General features: G+C 34.7%; 1 protein-coding gene across 1 annotated transcript in view; it reads left to right on the top strand.

The window, feature by feature from the left end:
- The first annotated feature begins 4,577 nt into the window (after positions 1–4,577).
- The window catches only part of LOC136036436 (bone morphogenetic protein receptor type-1B-like), a 68,931-nt gene continuing 61,676 nt past the window's right edge, over positions 4,578–11,832 (top strand). Inside the window, exon 1 of the mRNA XM_065718671.1 lies at positions 4,578–4,688. The gene's annotated coding sequence lies outside the window, so the exon portion shown is untranslated. The remainder of the gene's footprint in view (positions 4,689–11,832) is intronic.

The raw sequence follows: 11,832 nt of genomic DNA, 5'->3' as shown, positions 1-11,832 counted from the left end.
ACAAATAAACACACACCCGTGATCGGTCTTCTAACAAAAAATACTAAGTTCCATTTTTTGTAGATAGGAGCTTGAAATATCAACGGTAGAATTTTCTGATACGCTGAATGCGATGGTGTCGTTTTCGTAAATTATGTAATTATGTAAATTATGTTCTTATACGGTTATGCACATGATGTCTGCATGGGAGTAGCTATAGCTATACTATTCCTACCTTTACGATATGAGTATACGAGCTTCTTAATAAGTTCAGTTCGACTCGTCAGAAACAGTCAGTCAAAATGTCGACACGATAGTTAAATTTAAAAGACAAAAAATTTTAATTATAGCTCATCATTTTTTATTCAACTTTAAGAAATCACATTTTTCAATTTCTGTATCATTATTTGGTTTTCGGTAAAACTATTCTAACTAACAGTCACCTCAGATTCAAACATTTTGTCCAGGAAGCAGATAAACCAAACGAAATTTAAATATTAATATATACCAAAACACAAATTTGAGCTGGTACACACTTAACTCTATATGAAAAATGTTAATTACAGAAAGTGACTTGATGCAACATAAACAAGAATCAGTGGTCAATGAAAATAAAGACGATTCTAAAGGAAATATAAAATTAGCAGCTCAAAGGGCGAATATTAAACTCTTCGTGGTAACGCACCATGTAGGGAGTGACGTGACTCAATAGTAACCAAAATTAGCAAAGTTTTGACAACAATAGTTACATCAAAACAACTGAATCTTCATACTGATTCAAAATATATATAGTTCAATAAGTTCAATATTACCCATCGGAAGTTACGAGCCTGAGAAAATTTGCATAGTTTTTGGAAAGGGAAAACACCCAAAAAAGTCATACGGTCTTAATAAAATTCACAATATCAGGTTTAGTGCATCAGAAAACCCTACTGTTGAGGTTCTTATATACGTTCTTATGTGTTATTATATACAAGTTCATTTATACAAAAATGTGGAATGTTTTATTTTTTTTGCGAGAAGAAAGATAACAGATGCGTCTTTATTTTTAATTTGATCGAAAACAAACATTTCTAGTGCCCTTTTTAAGTGACCAAAAACAATTGATGAGAACTAGCCCTTCTCCCACACTTCATTTTCCGAGAGAGTCGTTCAACCAAAATATTTTGAGATAGCAATTATTTTAAGTGTAGTTGTAAGGCCAAAGAACTATGTATCTGGGAATAATATGACCCCCAGGAAATGTTTTTCAATCAGTATTTTGAGACAGCAATTATTATCAGTGTAGTTGTAAAGTCCAAAAACTATTTATTTGGGGATAACATGACCCCCAGGAAAAGGGGAGCATAAGTAACGAAATTCGCCCAACGTTTATTTAAATTTGTTATTAGGAAGTATACAGACTTTTAGAGGGAGGGATTGGGGAGGATTTCTTCTTGGAATGGTTTTCCAAAGCGAAAGCTTTTCATGGTATTGAAAGTTTACAGTTATGAACTTTCCAGGAAATTTTTTACGCTGGGGGAATTTGTCATTTATATGCGAAATTATTTTAATTTGTCTTGCCTTGTCTTTGCCGACTCAATTTTACATGTTGCGGGTTTTGGTATTGTCTTCTTGTTTTTTTTTTTCTTAGGGAGGGGGACTATTTGAGGAAAAAATTCTCCCTTGGAGAGTTTCACAGGAGAAATTCTCCGTAGAGAAATTCCACGGGAGATATTCTCCAAGGGAAAATTTTCAGTGTAGTTGTAAGGCCGAAGAACTATGTATCTAGGAATAATATGACCCCCAGGAAATGTTGTTGAATCAATATTTTGAGACAGCAATTATTATCAGTGTAGTTGTAAAGTCCAAAAACTATTTATTTGGGGATAACATGACCCCCAGGAAAAGGGGAGCATAAGTAACAAAATTCGCCCAACGTTTATTTAAATTTGTTATTAGGAAGTATACAGAATTTGAAGGGAGGGACTGGGGAGGATTTCTTCTTGGAATGGTTTTCCAAAGCGAAACCTTTCCATGGTATTGAAAGTTTACAGTTATGAACTTTCCAGGAAATTTTTTACGCTGGGGGAATTTGTCATTTATATGCGAAATTATTTTAATTTGTCTTGTCTTGTCTTTGCCGACTCAATTTTACATGTTGCGAGTTTTGGAATTGACTTCTTGTTTTTTTTTCTTAGGGAGGGGGACTATTTGAGGAAAAAATTCTCCCTTGGAGAGTTTCACAGGAGAAATTCTCCGTAGAGAAATTCCACGGGAGATATTCTCCAAGGGAAAATTTTCAGTGTAGTTGTAAGGCCGAAGAACTATGTATCTAGGAATAATATGACCCCCAGGAAATGTTGTTGAATCAATATTTTGAGACAGCAATTATTATCAGTGTAGTTGTAAGGTCCAAAAAATTTATTTGGGGATAACATGACCCCCAGGAAAAGGGGAGCATAAGTAACGAAATTCGCCCAACGTTTATTTAAATTTGTTATTAGGAAGTATACAGACTTTTGGAGGGAGGGACTGGGGAGGATTTCTTCTTGGAATAGTTTTCCAAAGCGAAAGCTTTTCATGGTATTGAAAGTTTACAGTTATGAGCTTTCCAGGAAATTTTTTACACTGGGGGAATTTGTCATTCATATGCGAAATTATTTTTATTTTTCTTGCCTTGTCTTTGCCAACTCAGTTTTACATGTTGCGGGTTTTGGAATTGTCTTCATGTTTTTTTCTTAAGGAGGGGGACTATTTAATGAAAAAATTCCTCCCTTGGAGAGTTTCACAGGAGAAATTCTCCATGGAGAAATTCCATGGGAGATATTCTCCAAGGGAAAATTTTCTGTGGGAGCAAATTTTCCACTGAAAGTTGAAAGATCTCATAGAAAAATTTTTATGAAGGGGGAGATTTTCGGCAAAATTCGAAAAAGGATCAGAATTCAAAGTATTTTTCAAAGGAAAATATGACAAGGAGAATTTTTCGGTTGGAACTGTCCACGAGAAATTCTCAGCGGGAAACTTCAGCGAGAATGAGATTTTCAGCGAATAATTTCCGGAGAGGCGGGCTGTATTTCACATAGGATGAAATTTACTTTAGCAACATCCCATGGAGGGTAGGTATTTTCCCTAAAGGGGAACCGGATCTCCTGACACTATCTGAAAAATGATCAAAAGTTAAATAAAAACAATTATTTTTTCAATTGATTTTAAGGAACAACACTAAAATTTAAAACGATATGAAATTATTCCGTTTAATATTGGGGTTATCCCATCCTAACTTGCTTTCCTCTAGATTTTTACTTTTTTTCCAATTCCTTAAAAACAACTTCTCAAACGCAAGGACCAATTAATTAGAATAAGAATTTCTTCTAAAATAGATCTAAGAAACTGAAAGCAATTTTCTTACAAAATTATTCTTAACGAAAAAATACGACTAGTTAACATACTATTTAAAACTAGTAGAGTTAAAAGGAGTTAAGAGTCATCCCTCGGGAACTTGCCTCGTACTTTCAATTTTTCGGCCATACCTTGATTCCTACTAAAAACTCAGTATGATTCCCACTCATGTGACACCCATACAGTTTGGTACACTGCTCCTTCACTCTAGTCTCCTGTAGAGCTGTTTTACTTACAAGAATATTGTTTTCCAATGGGGTACCATTAGAAAATTGTTATTATTGTTTAGAAATGGCTCAACCTAATTTGGCCATTTCTAATTGGTACCATTTCTAAGGCTCAACCTGTGGTGCTATTGCAGTTATGTTTCTGATTAGGCAGGCTCGTGAAAAGTTCAGCCTGATGCCACTATGAGGATACACAGCCAGGGTTTCCTTTCGGGAAATAAATATTAGACCTAGGTTGTTGTTTTTATCCTATATTTGTTAATTAATTCAATTAAATTTGAATTTAATATCCTTTGAAGGAGAGGGGTTCCAAATCTATTTGACGCTTAGACTGAGTATTTTCATAAATTTGAGAAGTAACTGCATTCAACTGAAAACGAAACAGACAATTCTACGTAATGTAAAAAAGTTTTAAGGCTTTCTAGAAACAGAAAAAATGGCTGTTTTTATGGCAAAAAAGGTTCGAAAGGTCAATTTCAATTAAATTTTTTCAGGCAAAGTGAAATTTAACGAGCAGAAATCTTTTTCTTTTATTTGGCTAACTTTCCCAAAAAATCCATTGCGAAAACAGGGACTTATTTCATAAAATAAAGTAAAACTGTATCTGTTATATCAGTATCAATGCTAGACAGCTTAAATTAGTTAAAACAGATGAGTAGGAAAGCAAAGCTTTTAACTATCTCACAAGTTTAAAGTGAAATTCTTTTGAATTTATGTGTTTCTCGTAGTTGTCGGTATAAGTTCCCTGTCTTCCGATGCTGTAAGAAAGGGTATCTGGGTGCCTTTGGTATATGATGACTTTACTGCACATTGGAAGGCTGAGAAACTAAGAATAGATAGGCACAAACATCAAATTTATTGGTACCAAAAAAGTATTTAAGTTGAACGTCTCTATTACATAGGTTTAAATAGGTTTTAATTTAGGTAAAAAAACTCTTAAGTTTTGTTCAGGACAGATAGTAGAGCCATCTATCTCTTTTTAAGACCCCTACTCTTAAATAGAAGAAACAATAGAATTAGCTGTAAATAAACACTTGAGATAAATAAGCCAACCTACTTTTAAAGGGTTCTAGTGTGAATGCTACCTTTCGTTTAGAATCGGTGAGCTATTGTTCTGCTTATAAATGGTGTAATAATTAGACGTATATTAATGGCTTGTGTGTGGTTTTTAGGCTATAAATTTTTTTTTACATAAGATTAGGCCTATTCAATGTAAAAGGACTTGACTAGGCCTTTACAAAATTGAACAAATTTTTCAGTGCACAGATCATTGAGTTAAATAAGAAATTGAATTACTCTTAGGATCAAATTTTATCCTGGATTTGAGTAAAACATATGAAAATAAGCTGCCTTGCTTGGAAAGGGCATTAGCCTAGTGGAAGTGCCTTTCATTTGGTAAAGATAGGCTATTTTTTTGCTTCTTCTTTGTATATAGCCTAAATTAACTTTTATGTTTGGTTTACACCAGTTTTTACAAAAAATGAGGCCTAGGACTAGCCTAGGAAATTGAATGAAATTTTTTACAGTTCATATAATTGACTTACCAATGAAGTGATCATACCACTTGATACCTTTTTTCATGTTCTTTACAAATGTAACAATTGCTTCTAGCCTAAGCCTACTGAAAATTCAAATTTAAGCACTTTTTGAGCTCTTAAAAATGGCAAATTTTCAATTAAAGATTGAGTTATTGGTTGTTTTCAACAAAATAATACTATGTTTCCTCAGTGCCAAAATTATTTATAATTAGGTTATGCTAGTTAGATTAGGTCAAAAAGTGCTTAATTTGAATTTGCAATAGAAACAATGGTAAAATTCTACTTTAGTGACTTTTGACTATCTGGAAAGGGGTTAGGTTAAGAAAATGAAACTTTTGGGGATGGGTCTAAAGGCTAAAGTATGTCACAGGAAGGTATTTTGAAGTACCTACCTCCACTCCCTCTCCCTCTAGAGGATCCTGACCTTTGATGATCTTTAGAAATATGTGTGTTATAAAAGTTAATTCTTGCAAAAATAGATCTTCTGCTTGAATGAAGTACAACAAAATTGTTTTCAGCTTCACAACTTTGTTCAATCCCAATTTAGGCTATAAGGTTTTAAAGATAAGCAAATACGTTTCCTGATTTTGAAAAAACAAAAAAAAACATTGATATGGCTCAGAATTCAACTCAAATAACAAGAATTGCATTTTCAGAACTAAAGGCAGAGAAAAAGCAACTGGTGACTAAAAATTAAGGTAAAATGTTGTTTTGTCAAAGTTTCAATAGGTATAGACCTTTCATGTAGGTGAATTTCAGGGCCCTCTAGAGGGAGAAGGAGTAAAGGTGGGTACTTCAAAACACCTTCCTGGGATATACTTTAGCCTGTAGACTCATCCCCAAAAGTTTCATTTTCCCAACCTAACCCCTTTCCAAGATAGCCAAAAGTCACTAAAGTAGATTTTTACCAAAGCAATTATTTTATTCATAAAGAACATACATTCTTGAAGGGTCCTCCAATCCTTCAAGTACGTCAGCAGGAAGATGCTCACCCAGCTGTACAAAACTCTAGTCTGGCCAATCATTCAGTACAGAAACATAGCTTGGGGGCCATCTTGCCTTGGGGACTGCACAGCCATGGAAAAGCTTCAATGTAGAGCAACCACAATGATGCCAGGCCTAAAAGAGAAGTTATACAAAGACTGCCTAAAAACTCTCAAGCTGCCAAGACTGTTGTACAGATGTAAGCAAGGAGACACCTCGGAAAAGGTGTACAAGTCAGAAAATGTGCCCCTGCAAACTCTTTCTCAGCACAAGCAGTCAACACATGGAACAACTTGTCCAAACATGCCATCCAAGCACCAAACATCAATAGCTTCAAAAACAGAGTTGACAAGTCCTGGGAGAATCACAACAAAAATTCAATGCATTTGCTGAGTGGTCAACATAACTTAAAGATCAACCAACTACAAACCCATCAAGTAAACAGACAGCATCAAACAGGCAGGTCAACTGCCAGATGGTGCTGAACAACTTTAAGTAAGTAAGTAAAAAAAGGTATCTTGTTATTGGTATGTCAATTATATGAACTATGAAAAATTTACCATAAAATCAGCCTACTCTTCCCAAGTAGTTAGGATTATTTTTATATGTTAGCCTATGCTTGGAATCAGGGTAAAATTTCGATTCTATGGGTAGGCTACTAGCCTAATGATTAATTAAGAAGCTGATTAACCAGAAATTTAGAGCTTGGAAACAGTATATGAAGAAGAGGAACCAGGAGATTTTGTCAATTTACAAGGCAGTACACAATCATGTAACAGGTTCTGTCAAAAAACTGAAATCTGCTTACAAGGAAAAATTAGCTTCTGACATCAAGTTAAACCCAAAGTTCTTGAGACATGTCTCTGCTAAAAACCCAAATCATCATACTATTCCTGACCTTGTTGACCATGGTGTACTACACTCATCTACAACAGATAAGGCTGACCTTCTAAATGCACAATTTGCTTCTACCTTCACCAAAAACTCAGGTACCTCATCACCAGATCCTCCATTGCATGAAGTGCTTTTTTCCCATGCCTGATCTGTCAGTAAGTGAAGTAATGGTTTTCAATAGCCTTGGGAAGCTTGATGTAAATAAGTCAAAGGGACCAGATGGTGTTCATCCATGTCTTCTTAAGGAGTGTTGAAAAGCTCTCAGTTACCCTCTGTACATGTTGCTCTGGTTATCTCTTCAAAATGGGGAACTACTGCATGATTGGAAAACATCTTAGATAACCCCAATCCATAAAAATGGACAAAGAGACTCTGCAGAAAATTACTGTCCTATAAGCATCACTTCTGCAGCTGTTATGGTGCTTGAGAAATTTGTTAACAAAACTCAAATTGAACATCTTGAGGTCAATAACATCCTCTCCACATCACAACACGGATTCAGATCTGGTAGGTCTGTGGACCCTAACCTCATCCAAATGTATGAATTAGTGACTACACTGCTTGATTAGGATCTTCCTGTTGACATGATTCTTCTTGATAGCCCCAAGATCTCTTTCATTGCAAACAGCAGAAAGGAAGTTGTCTTGAAGGAAATTCAAAGCATTCAACAAGGTTTGTCATGAATTTCTCATAATCAAAGTGAATGCTGCAGGTGTCAATGAAGGTGTTGTACAGTGGATTACAGGCTTCCTCTCTGAAAGATCACTGATTGTCAGAGTTTTTGATTCACAAGGAACTCCTCATTTTTCTTCTCCCATAACTGTATTAAGTGGCATGACCCTGGGCACTATTCTTGGACCAACACTTTTCAACTTTTATGTCAATGATCTACCCACCCTTCCTTCAGATCTTATTACCCTTTATGCTGATGACTCAAAACTAGTTGGAAAAGCAGCTACTCCCTCTGACCAGCAATAAATTCAAACAGATCTTGACAGTCTAGGAAGATAGGCTAACATCTGGCTCCTTGCTTTTAATGTTGACAAATACCATGTCATCCATTTTGGTGGACATAACAAGCATCATAAGTATTTCCTTCAAGACAACTTCCTTTCTGCTGTTTCCAATGAAAGAGATCTTGTGGTTATTGTTGATCACCTATTAAAGCTTAGCAGCCATGCTAAGTCTGTTTCATCTTCTGCAAATAAATCCCTTGGTATCATAAAAAGAACCATCTCCAGCCGACACCCAAGAGTTTTTGTGAAGTTATATAAGGCGCTTGTACAACCACGTCTGGAAGTCAGAATGTCATTGGTAGCCACTTTTTTCAAAAAAGATAAGAAGTTGCTTGAGGATGTTCAGTGTTGTGTCATTAAGATGGTTAGCAGCATGATTAAATTTCCATATGAAGAAAGACTGCATTGTTTGAAGCTGCCAACACTGACATACTGAAGAAGAAGGGGTGATATGATTTTAATAACCAAATAAATCCTTTTATTTTGTGATATAATAACCAAAAAAATCTTTTCTAAAAATACCCTTCCCAATCTCTTTTCACAGCCCTTGTATTCTGGTACTAGAGGACATTCAATGAAGCTCCCCATGCAGCATTTCACGAGCAGACATAGAAGTCATTTCTTCAGCCAAAGAGTTATCAATCTGTGGAATCAACTGTCTGAGGAAACAGCTTCTGCAACTTCAACCAACACGTTCAAGTCCCACCTTGATAAGGAATGGCTCTGCCAGGATTTCCTTTACAAATGGGAAGCTGCAGAGTCCTCCACAAGAGTCTAGATCAACAACCACAACCTACACCAAATGAATTTTTTTTTTCATCACTGGAGCATTGCAAGGATGGAAAAATCCTTATATTGCTCCAAGATGCAATTTAAGGTAAACATACCTATAGATAAAATGCTATAGATAACAAGTTCAAAGACTCCTTATTTGTAATAAGTAAATGAAAATTAATTAAAGAGATAATAGACAAAATAAGTCTGACCTTTGCTGGAACCAGTTATTTATGTACTTGTGGTAGCAACTTCTTTCCTTCAGCTCCTATTCAATGTTTCCTCTGTATGATTAGGCTTGTTGACACACTATTAACTAGACTAGGCTAGTTATTTTGAAATAAATATTATACTTTTAATTGTAAGGAGAAAACAGCGACGAAGACCACACTGCCCTTCCATAACAAACAAATACAAAGTAGAAACAATAGGGAAAATCTTTTCAAGACAGTGAAAATCAATTCCGTGAATATTTTGGCCCTATGTCCAAGGGCTGTCTTCAGCACAATACGAGAACAAGAGAGAAAATATGTATATATAGATAAACTTACATTAAATTGTGAGAACTAAAACTAAATAATGTTTTCTAAAAACTTTTTTTTATAAAACAGCCCTAGCATCCTTACTTCCACAAAGTCCAACAAGGACTGACAAAAAGAATGAAGTGAGAATATAAACTCATTCAAACTAAAGATAACAAAGTGATTAAGTGCAATTTCTCAGAGCCAACCTAGCTTTTTTAGCAGCCTGTCTCAAAGGTCTTTTCATAGCTGGTTCAATACTATTATTAATTGGTTTAGTAAAATATTTTGTTAGATCATTTTTAATTAAATTTGAGTATAAAGAATTTAGTGAGTATTCCCCTAAGTCCCTGTTCAAAGAATTACTATTATTTATTTTGAGATTAATTTCGATTGATTCTCGAACCACCTGTTTTATCCCCAAATCATTACTGATGAGTGAAGATTTTTCAAAAAGTATCGTGTGGGACGGATTATTAAATATATGCCAACCTAAAGCAGAATCAAAGGAGTTGTTGGAACTATTTGAAATTAATGCCTTGTCTATGTCTTTTTTATGCTGTTGTAACCGTTTTTCTAGATTCTGATGGGTCCTGCCAACATAGTAATTTCCACAATCACAGGGTATTTGATAGACCCCTCTTTGGCGAGTAACTAGGGTCTTATCTTTACCGGAATTTAAGAAATTAATGATTTTAAAATTATTAGTAAAAACTACGGACAGATTATTTTTTGTGCAAATATTTTTTAATTTTGTTGTGATTTTTGGGATATACGGAAGATAGACAATATTTGAGGGCTTATCATTAGCCTCACATTGTGAGATATCTTCTTCGATTTTACAAGAATGTGTTTTTATTCTATGGTTAATTATTTTATTGACAAAAAGAATGGGGTATCCATTACCAAAAAGAATATCTCTGATAAAGTTTATTTCTGCATTTATATACGAATCGGAGCAAATATTCAGGGTACGATCAATGAGGGAAGTTACAACTTCTCTTTTTACTTGTGGGGGGTGATTTGAGATAAAGTGAAGATATCTATTGTTTTGTGTTGGCTTTTGATAGATAGTAAAATGCAGTTGATTAGCATTACGAATAATTAGCACATTTAAAAACGGTAGTTTATTTTCAATTTCAACTTCTAGGGTGAACTGCAAATTTCGGTCGTAAGTGCTAAGATGATCTAAGAAGCCCCAAAGTTCAGCTTCCCCATAATTCCAAAGTGAAATTACGTCATCCATATAACGACCCCAAAAGACATGTTTTAAAAAATAAGAATTTAATGCCCAATTTTCAAGGTTCTCGACATAAATATTTTCCAGTAGCCTGGATAAAGGTGCCCCCATGGGTAACCCATTTTTTTGCTGATAAAAAGAATCGCGAAATTGAAAATACATAGAAAACTTATTACAAATTTTAACCAGAGTCATTAAAACTTCACAAACAATTCCCGTTGCTGAAGCCTCGATTAAGTGGTAATTTTCTTCTATTTTGTTTTTTAATAATTTCTCAGAAATAGTCACATCTATATTTGTATACATGGAAACAATGTCAAAACTACTAACTATTGTGTTTTCTGAAATACTTGTGTTACTAAGTTTTTCAACCAGATCTGCCGAATTACGAATATAAGAATTTTGAGAATACAATAAAGGTTTGAAAGCTGTGCAAAGCTATTTTCCAATTTTGGCAGCGGGGGCTTTAGTACACGCTACGATAGGTCTTAAGGGAATACCCAATTTATGTATTTTTGGTAAACCGTAGAGTTTAGGACAGAAACTACCACAGGGAAAAAGTTTATTGTATAATTGTGGGGTGATTTTACCATTTTGTTTTAGCTGCTTTAATTCATTTATAATATTATTAGCAAACTGATCAGTAGGATCATGAGTTGTTGTTTTATATGTAATTGTGTCATTTAAATGTGAAAGAATTTTGTTGTCATAGTCTGTTGTATTCATGACAACAAATGAATTGCTTTTATTAGCTTTAGTTATTATAATAGAAGGATCTTTTCGGAGATTAGATAGTATTTTTACGTCGTGCAAAATTTTTGGTGTGGAAGTGGTATGAGGTTTAAACTTTTTTTGCTGTTATAAAGGGTATTTATAAGACTGGATCCAACTTCATCAGGGTTAGAAACAGAAGGATAATGTTTATGCAAAGCGGACTCTAGAGAGGAAACTATATCTGCCACAGGAGCCTGTTTCGGTGGAAAAGATAATTTTGGACCTTTTTCCAGTGTTTCGATTTCCTGGGGTTCCAATGTTTTAGAAGAGAGGTTAACAATAGGAGGTCCAGGAGTGAATCTTGGAGAATAAATACGGTTTCTCATCGAAGATTCATTTCGCAAGCCTTCCAATTTTTTATAGAGGCGTTCCTTGGACAAGCGAAAATCGTGGCTAAACAAATTCCTTTCTAATCTAACAACTTGAGCAAAATCAACAGTGGACAGGTTTTCCAGCAAAAAAGTTTCCAACGATTTTCTCTCTGAAGAAATTATATATCTTTTC

Source organism: Artemia franciscana, chromosome 15, assembly GCF_032884065.1.
Source record: "Artemia franciscana chromosome 15, ASM3288406v1, whole genome shotgun sequence".
Classification (NCBI taxonomy): Eukaryota; Metazoa; Arthropoda; class Branchiopoda; order Anostraca; family Artemiidae; genus Artemia; species Artemia franciscana.
Note: the sequence above shows the minus strand (reverse complement) of the source record. Positions and strands in the feature narration are given on the sequence as shown.